The sequence below is a fragment of the Zootoca vivipara genome, chromosome 10 (assembly GCF_963506605.1).
Source record: "Zootoca vivipara chromosome 10, rZooViv1.1, whole genome shotgun sequence".
NCBI lineage: Eukaryota > Metazoa > Chordata > Lepidosauria > Squamata > Lacertidae > Zootoca > Zootoca vivipara.
This window is the reverse complement of record NC_083285.1, coordinates 231,412-250,089: the sequence shown is the minus strand read 5'-3', so window position 1 is coordinate 250,089 and position 18,678 is coordinate 231,412. Positions and strand designations below refer to the sequence as shown.

Here is an 18,678-nt window from a genome sequence, read left to right as displayed (position 1 = left end):
AGTTTGTCTTCATTTACTCACAGGAAATTACAGTCCTTCATTTGGGTAGCACAGTTCTACTTGAGGGCAGTATTTGTTCAGCTGTATTTTTAAAAAAATGATTTTATGGGTGGAGGTTGTTAATGATCAGTGCAAATACTAAATGAAAGTTCAACAGCATAAATCGGTAGCCCAAAGCATGGTATTTATAGCAGCTTTGCCTGCAAGTCTGCCAAAGCACATATGCCTGATTTGCCAGTCTGCACACACGGCTTTGGCTTCTGGACATCTTTGCAGCTTGAAAAGCAGGGCAGAAGATCTTGCATCTTTATCATATACTGTAGTCTGGGAAAAGCCCTAGCTAACCAAGTTACCATGTTACCTATGCTTTTAAGAGTGAAGGGCAGAGAAAGAACCACACTCTTACTAGTATCCTCTATAATAAAGTCCAAGTGTCTCTGCGTCCAGTCCCTGTGTCCGTGGGATTGCGCTACTGCGCATGTGCCCCACGGACAGCCGTTGGGACTTGAAGCGCAGAGACAGAGCGCGTTGGCCAGCGCGTAAGGGAGCTCAGTTTTTCGGCGTTTGGGCCACTCTCGCGAGAGAATCCAGAGGATGCGCGAGATAGCCCCATGCTCGCGAGCGCGCACACTCTGCCTCTACGCAGGCGCACTCGCGAGGCCGTTTACTTCTAAGCGGCAGCGGCCGTTACAAGTGGCGACGGGCGAGCAATGTCAGCTCTGCGCATGTCCCCGAGGTTGCTAGAGCAACAGGTCTGTTCTAGCTCCCGTTAATTTAACGGGCTTCATGATACTAGTATATTATAACGTCTAAATTCAGGTGCTGTCCTTTGCTTTTCGTAGCACATGCATTTTCAAACATCCAACATTGTGCGTCTGGCCACTAATAAATATTTTTCTCTGATGGAAATTCAGTTTGGTTTGAGATAATTGGCTGAGGCAATGGAGGTACAATATCTGTGCTGATAATTGAATCTGCACCATTGTTGGTCGTCAGTCCTTCATGTACCTTATCTCAGTTATCCTCACAACAACCCTGCAAGGTAGGTCAATGTTAATCCCATAGTACAGATGTGCAGTTGAGAGAGGGGGGTTTCCTCCTAAGTGTGATCATTATAGAGATGAGATCTGAACCAGACTAGTCTCTTACATGCTGGATCAGTTTGCGCATCACATTAAACATCACTTTGCTAAAAGCAAAGTATGGTTTAACTCAATGCACATACTGCTACTGCAATGCTGTCTTGCCTAGTCGCTCCACCAGTCCTGCTGTTGCCAGGAAAGAAGCCATATTCTGGTTGGCCATAATGTCTGAATCTGGACTCGTGTCTCTCCAAACAAACCATTAGCTGTAAACCAAGAACAAACCTTAGTTACCACTCATGGTTTGTCATAAACCAGATTATGGCTTGATTCTTGGAGTGGGAGAGGAGCAGAGAACATTTGAACTGCTTGCACGTCCACCTTAAACTGTTGTTTGTTTTGAACTGTGGTTTAATACGATGTGTGACCAGGCCTTTCAATAATTTAACAGACACTTTGGCTTGCATTGACTTGTAAGAAAAACAAGCAGATATATGCCATGAGCTGACCACTGTGTGAATAAAAGCAAGTTTTGTGTAGTAAGTTACAAGGGCATGCAGAAAATTGGGAAAAACAAACCATCTGTAATGATTCTGTCAAGGGGCATCAGCATTAAGAGAGGATTTGACATATCTTTCCCCCCTACCACTGAAAACTGGCTTGTAAATGTAACTAGTGAAACTGTTTAATTGACAGCATGATACTGGAGAAGTTTTGGGGGCCATCTGCTAGCAGCCAGGATCACGAGGCAAAGCTTATACAACAAGAAGCAGCCTAGAGACACTGGGATGCTTCACAGGAATCCTTCAGTTAATTTAGCCTTTTAGGCTTTAGGGAATTGCTCTGGCGGGTTGTTTGCAATTACTTCACAGTGCGCCAACTATACTTTTAAAGCTCACTGAGCAATAGTTCATAGAGATCAGTTGCTGAATAGAATTCTGTGGCTCTTGAGCCCCATCTTAGCATGTTTGTTTGCAGTTTAACAGGGAAAGGGTGGGAAGAGAACCTGTGATCTTGTGGAGCTGAATCATGTGGTCTTGTCACTGAGCACATGGGTGTTTTTTTTAAACAAGGGAACAGTGGAATTTTCACCACACACGTATCCGTTAAATTTCTTTTCATCAAACCTGTCTCCAAAAAAAAACATTTTCAAAATAATGTCAAAACCCAAAGCAACTGCATTGTTAATGCTTGGCATAGCATTCCAAATGATGGGCGTACAAAATGGTATCTGTATTACACCCATAAAAATCTTGGGCTAATATAACCATACTCCTCTTTCTCCAGGTATCTGTTTCTTTATGTGCAAATGGGATAGGAGCGAAATAGTCCTAAGTAAAGCCTGTCTCCTGCATAGATGTCTATTGCAAACATTTCCTTTGTGTACTGTATGGTTGTAGTGAGAGCGGAGAGACAGCTCTGTTTGGTGATCATAAACTTTCTGTTTGAATTAACAGTACAATGAATCATGATAAAATGTGAAAGGACAATGTAGTCCAAACAAGATGTCTTTTATAGGAAATCCCTGAAGGTGTATACAGATATTACTCGGCATGTTATGCAATGATTCCGTTTTGTTTTTCTGGTAGTTAAACAATGTCACCCGCTTTTTGGCAACACCATAGAAAACTAGCAGCTACTTTGTGGATGGACAGAGGTTGTGTCCTAAGCAACTTAGATTTGCCCTTCATCCCTGTTTAAGGTAAAGGTAAAGGGACCCCTGACCATTAGGTCCAGCCGTGACCGACTCTGGGGTTGCGCGCTCATCTCGCATTATTGGCCGAGGGAGCCGGCGTACAGCTTCCAGGTCATGTGGCCAGCATGACAAAGCCACTTCTGGCAAAACCAGAGCAGCACATGGAAATGCCGTTTACCTTTCCGCCGGAGCGGTCCCTATTTATCTACTTGCACTTTGACGTGCTTTCAAACTGCTAGGTTGGCAGGAGCAGGGACCGAGCAACGGGAGCTCACCCCGTCACAGGGATTCGAACCGCCGACCTTCTGATCAGCAAGCCCTAAGCTCAGTGGTTTAACCCACAGCGCCACCTGCGTTTAAGGTACGGTATTTTTTTTAGTAAGTGTTTACCTTTTAGAACAAATAAAAATGGGCTTAACCCACATAGCTTGCCTCAAGTATTTACCAGGGTAAATATTGTTATTCCAAAATAACTGCAATAGCATTGCTTTTGGCTGCCATCCACTAACTGCTTTTCCAAAGCAGACTATTTGAAGTCTGTGGGATTATTGCAAGACGAGTGAGTAGGTTGTAGCTAGCAATCAAAGCAATGCAGGCTTTTCTTCTTCTCTCATATATATTGAGAGAAATGGCCCTTGGGAACATTTCAGGTTTTGATTCTGGAGTTAAATTTGCATTGCTTCATCTCTAATTTAAAATTCTGACTCCAATTATTTTCTCTTTTGCCCGTGTCTCCATTTTCACTGTTTGAATGGCCATTGGAGGGCCGTTAGACACATTACACAGCAGGAAACGCTGGTGCCCTTGACCGGGTACCACAGCCAATCCCACAAATGATTAGTTAAATGTCATTTGCACTTTGTATTTTTTATTTTGTGTGAGTGGGGGGGGGAGGTGGTATAAACACAAAACATTCTAAAGATATGCGTGAATTATAATGTTTGAAGTCTCCCTGTGAGATTTTGATTCTCATTTTAGATTTTCATATACCGGTATGTAGGCTTTGTTTGTCTTGTTTCACAAGCATATAGTAAGGTTGGTAGTACAATAGCTTTGTAAACAAGCATTTTGGTTTCCCTGTGAATTTCCCGGTCCTCATACAGTCTGCACTTCAATTGGGAGAAAGCCACACTCACAGAGCTCAGACGATGCTGGATTTCAGCATCAATGTTGGCCCTTGTGGAAAGGTAACTGCCTAGGTAGGAGAAGTGATCAACATTTTCCAACGTTACACCACTGAGTTGGATTTGTGGCGCTGCAGAGGGGTTATTTTGTACTTGTTGGTGCAGCACTTTGGTTTTTTGGATGTTGAGTGATAGGCCGAGCTTTTCATAAGCTTCTGCAAAGATATTTAGGATGGTTTGGAGGTCATCCTCTGAGTGTGCGCAAACTACATTGTCATCAGCATACTGAAGCTTTATGACGGAAGTTACGGTAACCTTACTCTTTGCTTTCAGCCTGCTCAGATTGAAGAGCTTTCCATCTGTTCGATATATGATTTCTACTCTGGTGGGGAGTTTCCCGTCGACAAAGTGTAGGATCATGGCAATGAAAATAATGAATAGAGTTGGGGCAATAACACAACCCTGTTTAACAACTGATTCCACTGTGAATGGTTCACTTTGAGAGCCATTTTTATCTGCAATTGTTGCTGTCATATTATTATGGAGGAGCTGAATGATGTTTACAAATTTATGTGGGCAGCCAATTTTCAGGAGGACAGTCCACAGGGCATTACGATTTACAGTGTCTAAAGCCTTAGTCAGGTCAATAAACGCCATATACAGGAGTTGGTTTTGTTCTCTGCATTTTTCTTGAAGCTGTTGAGCGGTGAAAATCATGTCCACTGTCCCCCTAGATGGCTGAAAACCATTTTGGGATTCAGGAAGGGTCACCTCAGATATTGTTACGAGACGGTTTGCTAAGATCCTCGCAAGAATTTTGCTGGCCGCAGCTAATAAAGAGATGCCTTGATAGTTTCCACAATCAGTTCTGTTACCTTTTTTTTAAAGAGATTGATAATTTTGGCATCTTTAAGTATGCTGGGATTTCTTCTCTCTCCCAGATTTTTTCAATGAGCTTGTGAAGTTGTTCTGCACACTTTGAAGTTGGGCAAGTTCAATTCTGCACACTTTGAAGATTTCGGCAGCTATCCCATCAGGTCCACTGGCTTTGTTGTTTTTCATTTGGTTAATGGCTGTACACATCTCTCCCAGATTTAGAGATACTGCAAGCTCATCTCTAACTTGTTTTTGCGGAATTTGTGAGAGGACCTCAGCAGCTATGGGGGAGTTGCGGTTAAGGAGATGTTGGTAATGTTCTTTCCAGTGCAGTGCAATAGCTTTATCTTTTAGAAGTGTGATACCGTCCGTCTGCTGAGCATAGGGGGCATATGCCATGATTTCTTGGCCCATAGATGGTCTTTGTGGAAAGAAACTCTGTGCATCATGAGTGTTGGCTAAGTGCTGGATATCTTGAGCTTTTTTTATCCACCAGGTGTTTTTTAGTTCACTGGTTCTTCTTTGAATCTCAGCCTTAGCGTTGGCATAGGGTTTTTTCCCTTAGTGGCACAGTTTCTATCTCTTTGCCAGATCTGAAAGGCCTTCCTTTTCTTGTCAATCATGCGTTCAATCTCACTGTCACTCTCATCCAACCAGTCCTGGTGTTTCTTCGTTTTGTATCCAATAGTTTGTTCACAAGCTGCAATAATGGATATTTTTAGCTTGGTCCAGTGTTCCTCGATGTCAGGGAATTCTGAAAGAGTCGTTAAGAGTCGTTTGGAAACAATCCCGCTTAATGCGATCTTGAAGGGCTTGAGTGTTCATTTTGCACCTCTGTTTCCTTCCTTGAAGCCTGCGTTGAGGTATAATCTTGATAGCCATCATGGAGCGTATTAGTCGGTGATCTGTCCAGCAGTCGTCGGCGCTCGTCATAGCTCTGGTAAGGAGCACATCACGGCGACCTTTAGCACGGACAATAACATAGTCTAAGACAGGCATTCCCAAACTTAGGCCCTCCAGATGTTTTGGACTACAATTCCCATAATCCCTGATCACTGGTCCTGTTAGCTAGGGATCATGGGAGTTGTAGGCCAAAACATCTGGAGGGCCGCAGTTTGGGGATGCCTGGTCTAAGAGGTGCCAGTGGTTTGACTGAGGATGCCTCCATGAAGTTTTAAATTTATTTTCTGTCGAAAGAGTGTATTGGTAATAACAAGGTTGTGCGCTGGCACATATTGTCAAAAGTAAGATTCCGTTCTGGTTGCTGTTGCCAACTCCTTCTTTCCCAATAGTCCCAGGCCATAGATCAAAATCTTGCCCGACTCTTGCATTAAATCACCCAGGAGGATAATTTTATCTTCCTTAGGTGCCTCTGATAGGTGCCTCCAGCTGAGAGTAATTTTTTTCCTTTAATGTCTTCAATGGCATCCAGTGTTGGTGCATAAGCGCTTATAATAGTAGCCTGTTGGTTTTTGGTGAGTTTTATTTGAAGGGTTGAGAGTCACTCATTAATGCCAGTAGGGACTTCTGAAAGGAGCTTTACAAGGTCATTTTTGATAGCGAAGCCTACCCAATTTATTCGATGTTCTTGTTCAGATAGACCTTTCCCGAAAAATGTGTAGCCTCCTTTTCCTTCCTTCAGTTGTCCCTTGCCTGCTCTTTTGAGTCTCTTGAAGCGCTGCAATATCGATGTTAAAGTGCTGCAGCTGTCTTGCAATGATGGCAGTTCTGCGTTCAGGATGCTCGCTGTCTGTGTTCTCTGACAAAGTCCGTATATTCCATGTTCCAAAGTTAAATTGTCTTTTACATTTGCTGATCGCCATGGGACTTTTGGGGTTTGGGTTGGGTTTTTGGAAGATGCCTGTGCATGAATTTGTTTTATGTGTGTAGATCAGGGCACGCTGACCAATGCACAGTTTTCACAGTAGGGCTCTGTTCCGATGGCATGAAGTAGTCATGACAAACTGGTAGATTGCTATCAGCTGCAGCCTTCATCTGCCTTCACAGCCATTGTAACATACCGCTTGTTATCATCTGCCTGTTCTGCCATTGAGGACTTCTTGGATCATTCTTTGTCTAGCTCCTTCCCTTTGACCTTATCACCTTGGGTGACCCTGCTGGGAGTATGAGATTCCCGATAGCTTCGCTCACAAGGGTCATAGGAACATGCAAGCCACGACAAGGGAGTGGGAGTGGTAAAATATCAGAGAACAGAGAACAGGCAGCAATTTACAAAGCTTGGTTCTAGATCTGGAGGATTGAAGCAATCATTCTGAACCTCATGCTATATTTTCTCCTGCTGTGTTTCTCTCATATTGATGACTTAGCCAGTAGTAGTAATCTGCTAAGTATCATAGAATCATAGAATCATAGAGTTGGAAGAGACCACAAGGGCCATCCAGTCCAACCCCCTGCCAAGCAGGAAACACCATCAAAGCATTCCTGACAGATGGCTGTCAAGCCTCTGCTTAAAGACCTCCAAAGAAGGAGACTCCACCACACTCCTTGGCAGCAAATTCCACTGCCGAACAGCTCTTACTGTCAGGAAGTTCTTCCTAATGTTTAGGTGGAATTTTCTTTCTTGTAGTTTGAATCCGTTGCTCTGTGTCCGCTTCTCTGGAGCAGCAGAAAACAACCTTTCTCCCTCCTCTATATGACATCCTTTTATATATTTGAACATGGTTATCATATCACCCCTTAACCTTCTCTTCTCCAGGCTAAACATACCCAGCTCCCTAAGCCGTTCCTCATAAGGCCTCGCTTCCAGGCCTTTGACCATTATGGTTGCCCTCTTCTGGACACGTTCCAGCTTGTCAGTATCCTTCTTGAACTGTGGTGCCCAGAACTGGACACAGTACTCCAGGTGAGGTCTGACCAGAGCAGAATACAGTGGTACTATTACTTCCCTTGATCTAGATGCTATACTCCTATTGATGCAGCCCAGAATTGCATTGGCTTTTTAGCTGCTGCATCACACTGCTGACTCATGTCAAGTTTGTGGTCTACCAAGACTCCTAGATCCTTTTCACATGTACTGCTCTCAAGCCAGGTGTCTCCCATCCTGTATTTGTGCCTTTCATTTTTTTTGCCCAAGTGTAGTACTTTACATTTCTCCTTGTTAAAATTCATCTTGTTTGCTTTGGCCCAGTTGTCTAATCTGTTAAGGTCATTCTGAAGTGTGATCCTGTCCTCTGGGGTATTAGCCACCCCACCCAATTTGGTGTCATCTGCAAACTTGATCAGGATGCCCTCAAGCCCATCATCCGAGTCATTGATAAAGATGTTGAACAAGACATCTTCTTCTTAAGCTTCTTTCAAAACTCTCCCTCCTTCGCCTCTTCCCTTGGCTCCTGGCTTACCTGCTTCCTCTCCAGCCTGCCTGAGCTCAGATCTCCTGCTCAAAAATTGTTTTGCTCTGCTCTTTTTTTGCCTCCTGCTCGCCTACAGTTAAATTGCCAATGGAAACATAGCATTGGAAACACTGCAAAGGCAGGGAAGGCCAGTATGGCGGTCAGGAAGGTGAATTTGTCAGCTTGGGCCAGTCACAATCTTTCAGCGTCACCTATTGTATCTCACAAGGTTGTGGGGAGGATAAAGTGGGCAGGGGAGAGCCACGTACACCACTTTGAAGGAAAGGTGGCATATAAATGTAATCACCTTGCCGACAAAGGTCCGTATAGTTAAAGCTATGGTTTTCCCAGTGGTGATGTATGGAAGTGAGAGCTGGACCATAAAGAAGGCTGATCGCCGAAGAATTGATGCTTTTGAATTATGATGCTGGAGGAAACTCTGGAGAGTCCCATGGACTGCAAGAAGATCAAACCTATCCATTCTTAAGGAAATCAGCCCTGAGTGCTCACTGGAAGGACAGATCGTGAAGCTGAGGCTCCAATACTTTGGCCACCTCATGAGAAGAGAAGACTCCCTGGAAAAGACCCTGATGTTGGGAAAGATGGAGGGCACTAGGAGAAGGGGACGGCAGAGGAGGAGATGGTTGGACAGTGTTCTCGAAGCTACGAACATGAGTTTGTCCAAACTGCGGGAGGCAGTGGAAGACAGGAGTGCCTGGCGTGCTATGGTCCATGGGGTCACGAAGAGTCGGACACGACTAAACAACAACAACAACAAATGTAATAAAAAAGAATGTGGGAATTTGTCTTGGTGGGGCTGTGCTGCCTGCGTTCAGAGTAGCTGCTGCCCACAGGCTTGAAAAATTTCCCCGCCCCCCCCCCTCACCACAGATGGTGAAACATTCTGGTCTGCAAACACAGCAAGCTGTCACCTGCTAGCATTTTTGTCATAGTTTTTGGCTTGTTAATTGCACAGACTGTTTGCTGGGAGAGATGTATGGGCTTGCCACTTAACTGATATTTGTTCCTCTTCCAGTGAGGTTTGGACAAGAGTCAGTGGGTCTTCCTTGCTTTTGCCGTCAGCGTCAACACCTATCTACGTTAGAGGAACTATTTTTATGATGGGAACATAGGAAGCTGCCAGAATTGTCTTATGTCAGGCAATGGCTCTTCAGAGTCTTAAGCCAGTCATATATAGAGATGAGGAAGGCTGAACCTGGGGTTAGAAGTAGCAGGGGCTCTGCTGCAAAGACACTCCTGGGCTCTGCTTCATGGCAGCGGCTTCTTGGACATAGATTATTGTGTGCATGACCAATGCACACAAAATGCTGGCTGGCTTATTAGGCTGCTTCATTTCCCTGTGTGAATGGAGTGTGCACCCTAGAAAATACGGAATCTTTTGGCTACATGATGCAGAGCAAGACTGGTATGGAATAAGTTATTACGGCCGAAGACCAGCTTTTGAAAAGACAATTGGGAGAACAATCCCAAAGTACAAAACATATATAAAAACTTTACACAACAATAAAATTAATATTTATAAATGCAATGAGCTTAAAAATACTTAAAACTGCAGAAAAGCTGCCGCAGAGAACTGGCCCTGGGTCGCTCGGGGAACCAGAATTAGGGACTTTCAAACGAACTGGTTTGTCTCAGGGGAAGGTCTCTGTCTGCAGATCTGGACACAGAATCTGGCGACCGTCTGGGTTGTCTTCTGGTCTTTGCCTAACAGGAGCATGTCGTATATCTGCTTTTCCGGGGTGTCGACTAACCTCTCCAGTATGGAATCCAAGGTCTCGCTGCGTGCCTCTTCATAGAAGGGACATCTAAAGAAAAGGTGCTCTCGGCTACCTATTTCCCCCAATGAGCAGGCTCAGAGTCTTTGAGCATATGGGACTTTTTTGTAAGATCCTTCCAGGACAGGCATGGGCAGGGCCGAGCTTCTGGCAAGTGTGAAAGCCCTTCTTGCGTTCTTGGTTAAAAGAAAGGAGAGGTAAGCTGCTGGAGCAGCTATATCTTTCTCAGTTTCTCCAATTTTGTATTCGGGGCATCTTGAGTAGTCCTGTTGTCTCTCAATGTCTATGATTCTTTGTCTGTCCGTGGCTTTTGCTTGGCTCAACCCCATACTTAAGAGGGCTTGGGGAGCAAAGCCCATTTTCTGGAGAGTATTCAGGACTGCTATCAGCCAGCCTGACTGGAACTGATTGCAGATGATCAATGGAGCTATTCCTCCAGGGAGCAGATTTAGTGTCAGCCATTTGTAAATTGATGATAGGCAGATGAAAGCCTCCACTCTCATCATCCCCGTTTCTAGTCTAACCCATGCGTTTGAGATGCATCTGGGGACATGTAGGAGAGCTCTAAGAAAGTTAGATTGCACACGCTCCAGGGGGGAGAGGTTTCCAGCTTCTAAGCTTTGGTTTCTCCCCCAAAGGCTAGTAGCAAGACTGGTATTTGTGCAGCCCTCTCAGGAAATCCATTTAGGTGATTTCTTTCCCTTAGAGGAACTCTCTTTGAGCATCCTTACGATTTATTGGAACTATCAAACTAGTCAAAAGTTCAAGCAGTAAGTCATTATAAATGGTCTAAAAGTAATGGGATTCATGTGGCTTTCCTTTAATATCCACATTGGACCGCAGTAAATAGAAACTGCAGTGCTTGGTGTTTCCTTTATTACTTGAAAATGTTTCCTTTATAACTTAGAATATAATCCTCCCTCCCAATATTCTGCTATTTGTAGTCTTCCTGTTTTTTGTTTGTTTTTCCTTGCCTTTGAGAGCGCAGACTAGGGGAGGGGAACAATTTGCTTACTTCATTAAAAGCTTGATACTTTAGAAGAAAAACATACCTTGAATTGAAATAAGGAATGCTTTTCAACCACCTTCTGCTGCAGTCACAAAATAATGAATTAAATGTGGCTTGACCTCAGCTGGACTGGAAGATGAAGTGATGTGATCTATTGGCTATTCAAGGGGACTAAGGAAACATACAGAGCCAATTTAGGCCCTTTTATCTGACAGAGAGAGCTCTTGCATTTCTCCTGACCTTTGGTGTTTAAAAATAATGCATCATGCCACTCCCATAGTTCCTGCCTGCGAAATATATTTGTGTGTTTGCTCATCCTCTTTTTATGTCCTGCTTTGCTATGTTCACACTTGGTGCCTAATGGCTAATATGGTGGGGTAGCTCCACAATCCTAGATTTTTGTGTTCAGTTGGTGTCTCCTTGGCAATTCCCTTAAGAGCGTAAGTGCTGCTGGCTCAGACCAAGGACATCTTGTTAATTGTTGTGTTTGTCACCATAATTCCTCTTAAGAATGCAACAGGTCTCCCTTGTTCTTTGCAACATATGTCCACTGAATGCCAAGGACTCTCACCTAGCAACCATGGCTTGATTTTCCTGAATTCACACCAAGCATGTACTGTAACTGTGTTCATGTTGGGATATGATTCATGGTGAGATGTCTTTGGGATGTTCACCAAATACTTGCTTTATTCATGGGCTTGTCCGACATGTAAAAATCCGTGTTTGAAGCTCCTGTTTATTTCAAAAGGATTTTAAGTACAAAGAGCTAGCCTTAATTATTATTTGGCTCATAACCTTAGACTTCTTTTACACTGTACCCAAGGGATACATGGGGCCACAGGAAGCTTCCTGTCAAATTTCCAAGCCTTGTACAAGCAGTCAAATCTTATGGCAAGAAAAATGTGTCCTTCCACTTATTTAGTGCATTTATCTCCATGGGCGTAGACAGGGGGGGCAGGAGGGGCAGCTGCCCCCCCTAGAAGCAAAAAATTATTGTATTTTACAGACCATAACCAGCACTTTCCCCCTCCAAAAACTGAAGTGGAAAGGGCTTTGCTTTAGCATGAGCAGCTCTCCACTTGCTGGGGGGGGGCGGGAACACAGCTGTAACAAAAACACATCAAATAAATAAAGCAAAGTGGCTATCGGTACTTAAGCAGTTAAGACAATGTAGCAGAATATCCCTTCAGGAAAGGTTCACCCTATTCACCCTATTGTTCTTCAGTGGGAGATGTTAATGAGCATTCAGGGATCACATTAACAGTTCTATTGGCAATTTAATGAGGGTGCAGAGGATTCAATTTGACTAAGGTGGCCCTGCAAGGCTAAAAGGAAGTGAATAAGAAAGGGGGGGGCTATAGCTTTGATAGACACAGTGATGTTTATAAAAAGCAGTGGTATTCCAGTCTGCCCCTCCTCCTGCATCTGTATACTGTAAATCAGGGGTGGCCACCTCCCAAGAGACTCTGATCTACTCACAGAGTTAAAAACTGGGAGTGATCTACCCCCTTTGGGGGGGTTCAGGTCAAAGCTGTTGAGTTTTTTTAAGGAAGGGAAGCCCTGTTTTGGGGGGTTTAGGTCAAACTTGTTGAGCTTCTTTTAGGAGGAAGGGAGGGAGGCCCATTTTTGTTTAGGGCTTCAGGTCATAGTTCAGCTTTAGGGAGGAGGAAAATTTTGGGTGAGCTTTTTTTAGGGGTGCCAGTGATCTAGCAGTGATCTACCACAGACATCCAGTGATCTACTGGTAGATCACAATCTACCTGTTGGACGTGCCTGCTGTAAATCAAGCAGAGAGAAAGCTGCTTACAAGGCTCCTGTACCTTCCTCTTGCTGCAGAGTCCTATCATCACAGCGTCACCCAGAGGCACCCACAAATGTGAGTTATCCCTCTCTCTATTTCTTCCTTCCTTTCCTCCCTCTTCCATCCTCAATAAAATTGAGGACAATTCAAGAAAGCTGAATGATGCATATGCTATGGCAATATATCAATAGAATCATAGAATTGTAGTCGGAAGGGACCACAAGGGTCATCTAGTCCAACCCCCTGCAATGCATATTATGCAGCAACGCCTCGGAGCCATCGTGACTGCAGCCCTGTCTTGCCTCACCCTCTCCCGCCCTGCCACCCCCTCTCCCCTGCCCGACCCTCCCGTCCTCTTGCTGCAGAGTTCCAGCATCATAGCATCACCCAGAGGCACCCACAAATATGAGGTATCCCTCTCTCTATTCTTCCTTCCCTCCCTCCCTCTTCCATCCTTAATAAAATACTGGGGGGGGCAGATAAGCCCCACATAGAAAGCCCATCAAAATGGGGGGGTGACTCTTTCAAATACGGTATTTACGAGTAATTGGGGGGGGGAGAGGCACCTAGGCCTCTAGGAGTTGGCTGCTATGCCTAGGAGTAGGACAATTCAAGAAAGCAGAATGATGCATATGCTATGGTAATATATCAATAGAATCATGGAATTGTAGTTGGAAGGGACCACAAGGGTCATCTAGTCCAACCCCCTGCAATGCAGGATTTTTCCCCCAAGGTGGGGCTTGAACCCACGGCATGGTTGAAATATGCTGATATGCAGCAACGCCTCGGAGCCGTCGTGACTGCGGCCGTGCCTTCCCTTGCCCTCACCCGCCCTGCCACCCCCTCTCGCCTGCCCGACCCTCCCGTCCTCTTGCTGCAGAGTTCCAGCATCACAGCGTCACCCAGAGGCACCCACAAATATGAGTTATCCCTCTCTCTATTTCTTCCTTCCCTCCCTCTTCCATCCTTAATAAAATACGGGGGGAGGCAGATAAGCCCCACATAGAAAGCCCATCAACATGGGGGGGATGACTCTTTCAAATACGGTATTTACTAGTAATTGGGGGGGGGAGGGGAGAGGTACCTAGGCCTCTAGGAGTTGGCTGCTATGCCTAGGAGTAGGACAATTCAAGAAAGCAGAATGATGCATATCCTATGGCAATATATCAATAGAATCATAGAATTGTAGTCGGAAAGGACCACAAGGGTCATCTAGTCCAACCCCCTGCAATGCAGGAATTTTTTCCTAAGGTGGGGCTTGAACCCACAACATGGTTGAAATATTATGCTGATTTGCAGCAACGCCTCGGAGCCGTCGTGACTGCGGCCGTTCCTTGCCTCGCCCTCGCCCACCCTGTCACCCCCTCTCGCCTGCCCGACCCTCCTGTCCTCTCCAGCCAAGCAGGGTAGCCGCCGCCGCTGCCAGCCCCAGAAGCACAAGGTGGCCGCTGCCACTGCCGCCGCCATCACCATGATGTCGTCAGGCCAGCTGGCCCTGTAGCCCCGCCCACGTGCCCACTTTGTGGCCCCGCCCCTGAACGACTATGGCTTGCCCCCCCCCCTAGTTTTGATCCTGGCTACGCCCCTGTTTATGGATGGTGGATGGTTCACGCCACTTCTCAGTTAATCCATGACCCTGTGAGGGAGGTTAAGAGGCTGTGACTGAGTCCAAGGTCACCCAGTGGACTTCATGACTGAGGGGGGATTTGAACCCTCATCTCTCAGGTCCTAGTCTGACACTCTCACCACTACACCCCACTGGCTTCCTAGAGTACGTCTGCTATTGGGCAGCTATATAAATTAAGGAGGTAAATAAATATGGGAAAGCAAAATGTCACTTAGAGAAATATTTGAATTTTTTTTCTTAAAGCTTGAATTTATTTTATTATCCATTGTTTTATTTTATGTTTTAATGTGTTGTAAACTACTTTGAGATTTTTTTCTTTAAAATGTAATGTGGAATAGAAATGAAATGACTAACAACAACAACAACAACAACTTGTGTGTGGGTGGGAATTGGTTCCTAGTCATTCTCTTGTTGCGGCCGCAACCCAGGTTTAAGGTGCCATATGGCAATTACAGTAGCTTCTATATATGAGTTTCGAACAATGCCTTGCTCTAACCCGAGTGTCCCATTCTATCATTGTTCCATTATGCTCACAAAACCTTGTGAGGTTTGTCTCGTAGGCAGTGGTGTGTCCAGTTTTCCCTGTTTGCTTCACAGTGGATTGAGAATTCTGAACCTCGAATCTTCCCCATCCAAACCCCGTTGGATCCAGTCCTTGTTCCTCTTGACTCGGTGGATTGTGAGGTGAATGGGCAGTGTAGGAACCAGGGTTGTAGCCTGCTTCTCTCATCTTTATGTGCCAAAAAAGCTGGCCTCCTACAGCTACCATTACTGGATAGAGCATGCAAGTCTAGAAATGTGCAAGCTTGACCTCCTGCCTTTCTGAAGAGAATGAGAGCAGCAGATTATGATCCATTTAAATGGATTCTGGAAAAAGGTTCTATTCAGGCAGTCTTCGAAAATGTATTTCTAGCCTTTTTCATGTGGTATTATTAATATGCATCCTTTTACAAGCAGCCGCACACAACTGTGTGCTTGGAATAGATTTATTTGAAGGGAAGGAAGGCAAATCTAACTTGAGTTGTCTGTCAGATACTCTCGCCGCTCAGATCCTTGTGCCAACGAGGACTGAAGTACAGCTTTGGCCACCCATATCTTTTAGCAGACATAGAGGGTTGTGTTCAGGCCAGCAGCACAATTCTGTACATGCATAATCAGAAGTGAGTCTATTGAGCTGGTTGTATTTTTATGTCATTGGAATGTCCCATAATTTAGATAATGAAGAATAGCACTTAAACAAAAATTACCCCCCCCCCCCGTTTTTGTTTTAGCTTTTCAAGCAGAGTGGAAGCCCTGGATTGCTCTGTTACTCACGGTTCCCCTTGATAAATACTCAGGATGTGAAAGTTCATGCTTTGACAATCCCACAGCAGCCATAGGTAAAGGCCCAGCCTGTGTGGAAACAGGAGATAGGTACACACAAATTTGTTATGATAATGCTTTGCGTTTATACAGCACTTCATGTATGTTCAGCATACTGTACAGTGGTGCCTCGCTAGACGAAATTAATTCGTTCCACGGGTCTTTTCTTATAGCGAAAAATTCGTCTAGCGAATCCCATAGGAATGCACTGAATTTTTTCGACTTTTTTTGCCCATAGGAACGCATTAATTGAATTTCAATGCATTCCTATGGGAAACCACGATTCGCTAGATGAATTTTTCGTAAAATGCATTCGTCTAGCGAGGCAACCTCCGCTCGAAAAATCCTTTCGTTAAGCAGAAATTTCGTTAAGCAGGGCATTCGTTAAGCGAGGCACCACTGTATACCCATTTATCTCTGTCATCTTTACAACTCTGTAACGTGGGATCAACACCATTTGCATTGCGGCCCAGAGAACATTGGCTTGCCTTCGTAAGGCTCCCTAGTGATTGCAGTTCTGAAGCAGAGGTTTGATCCTGATCTTTCCCACTTCACACTCTTAGGCATTGCATGTATATAGGCAAACACAGTATACAGTGCTGCCTCGGGTTACAAACACCTCAGGTTACAAACACTTCGGGTTACCGACTCCACTAACCCTGAAGTAGTACCTCGGGTTAAGAACTTTGCTTCAGGATCAGAACAGGAATTGCGTGCCAGCGGCGCAGCGGCAGAAGGAGGTCCCATTAGCTAAAGTGGTGCCTCAGGTTAAGAACAGTTTCAGGTTAAGAACGGACCTCCGGAACGAATTAAGTTTGTAACCAGAGATACCATTGTACAACCACAGTCCTGCTGTTTGCTTATCAGAAAAAATGTAAAAAAATTCCTTCAGTAGCACCTTAAAGACCAACTAAGTTTATATTTTGGTATGAGCTTTCGTGTGCATGCACACTTCTTCAGATACACTAGAAACAGAAGTGTCAGACCCTATATATAGGGTTTCTAGTGTTTCTTCTGTTTCTAGTGTATCTGAAGAAGTGTGCATGCACACGAAAGCTCATACCAAAATATAAACTTAGTTGGTCTTTAAGGTGCTACTGAAGGAATTTTTTTATTTTGCTTCGACTCAGACCAACACGGCTACCTACCTGTAACTAGAAAAAATGTAGTTGTTGATTTAGGTTCTAAAAGCTGGCATATTTCTACCATAAGATTACTATGCATAGTAATGGGTAGGAGTGTTTGTTTTTATTATGGAAGAACCTTATCCAGCAACTGAGAATTTTTGAAGCCACTTTTCCTTCACCAACCATTTCTTCATAACTTTGCTGTGTTTAAACTTAAAACATATTCCTTTTAACTTGGGTTCTGCAGAGATTTCAGTTTGGCTGCAAGTGGGAGTGTTTCATGGCCTTTCTATATAGAAATGAGAAAATAAAGCTCTAGACACGGGACAAATCCCCAAAGCCTTATTTCCAAATAATTCTGAACTGTGGCAAAAAATCAGTGGCAATGAAGGCACTCCTATTTAGTAAGAAGGAAGTTTGGCATAGTTCCAGCATGCAACTCTTACAAAATACTCTACAAAGCAGCATGCAACTATAACCAGAATGCTGTGGTCTGATGCAACACTACTGTTCGTATGTCACTCTTGGATTAGTTGCCTATGTTTATCATTCTGAAAGGAGGGCCTCTGTGTCTTGAAATAGTAACACGGGAAGCTTCCCTTAGGGCATACTCGAACGCTTGATGTGGGCCTGATGCAGCCATCTTTTTAGGGTGTTTTGGATTCATGGTCCAGTTAAGTTTATGGTCCAATTGGATTCACTGCCAGCTTGGCTCAATCCACATCTATTAAGTAAGATGTGGTTTTGCACACTCTGTATAAACAAGATTGGTTAGTCGCAACTGCTGCATCATGTCAACAACTATTTTTATAAAGGTGACGAAAAGGTGCCTTGGTCATGTGTAGAGGGCTGGACGATGTTGGGGTTTCAACATCACACTTTATCACTAGCCAAACATTGCGGTTTGGCGATATACCGTGATGTTGAGAAAAGCTGCATAGGCCCCAGCCGGCAAGATGCCGGGTGAAACTGCTGCAGCTCTCGTCGTGGGAGTTGAGGCGCTTTCACCCCAGTGTCTGCTGCTCAGCCAGGGGGGGGGCAGAAAGGCTTCTGCCCCCAGCTGAACGAGCCCCAAGGCCCCTTGGGCCAGGCTCTGCTGGGAGTGAGAGAGCTCTTGCCCCCAGCTGAATGAGCCCCGAGTCCCCTGTCACTTGCGCTGGAGAAGCAAGGTCCTTGGCCAAGCTCCCTCTGCCTTCGCTGGCGTGGGGGGCAGGCTTGCCCCCCCACTCCCCGAAGATGGGCGAAGCGGCAGTAGCCAAGCACACGGAACCTGTCAGGCTCCATGCATTTGACTGCTTTTGCCTTTGCCCATGCATGTGCGTTGTCTCTTTCCTCCGGTGGGGGGTTGTTCAGCCTAGGGAGGATGATGCCGTCCACCCTGCTGGGCAAAGTCTGCAGGGTGCAAAGCCTTGCGGAAAGGGGCTGCTGGAGGCTGCTGGTGAGCGCTGTGCCTGCCAGCACCATCAAATAGCCCCTACACTGCCTGGCTGCCTTCCACCGGGAGAGTGGGCTCTGCCTTTCTGGGAGGAAAGGGCAGCTCACCCTCCCAGGCAGGGCCGGGGCTCTCTCAGCTGGGAAGGGCGGGCTTCGGGCTCCCCAGCTGAGCAACCACGATCCTTCTCCTACTCATGTGCAAGTGGAGTCTGGGATCTCTCAGCTGGGACGTGGAGGCTTTGCACTCCCCAGCTGAATAGCCCCATCCTACTTGTGTGCAAACAGGAGTGGGGGCAGGGCTCTCTCAGCTGGGGGGGCACTTTAACTCACCATCCCTCCACTGGCAATGCGAACAGGTGGTGGGTTGGGGGCTCCGTAAAACTGTTTTGCTGAG

At 45.3% G+C, this 18,678-nt stretch overlaps 1 protein-coding gene across 13 annotated transcripts in view; it reads left to right on the top strand.

Moving 5' to 3' along the window:
- PPFIBP1 (PPFIA binding protein 1) overlaps positions 1-18,678 on the top strand; it is a 149,493-nt gene that overhangs the window by 20,323 nt on the left and 110,492 nt on the right. Inside the window, exon 2 of one of the 13 annotated variants that reach the window (XM_060279450.1) lies at positions 12,770-12,809. The exons of the other annotated variants lie outside the window; for them this stretch is intronic. The gene's annotated coding sequence lies outside the window, so the exon portion shown is untranslated. The remainder of the gene's footprint in view (positions 1-12,769; positions 12,810-18,678) is intronic. 13 annotated transcript variants of the gene reach the window in all.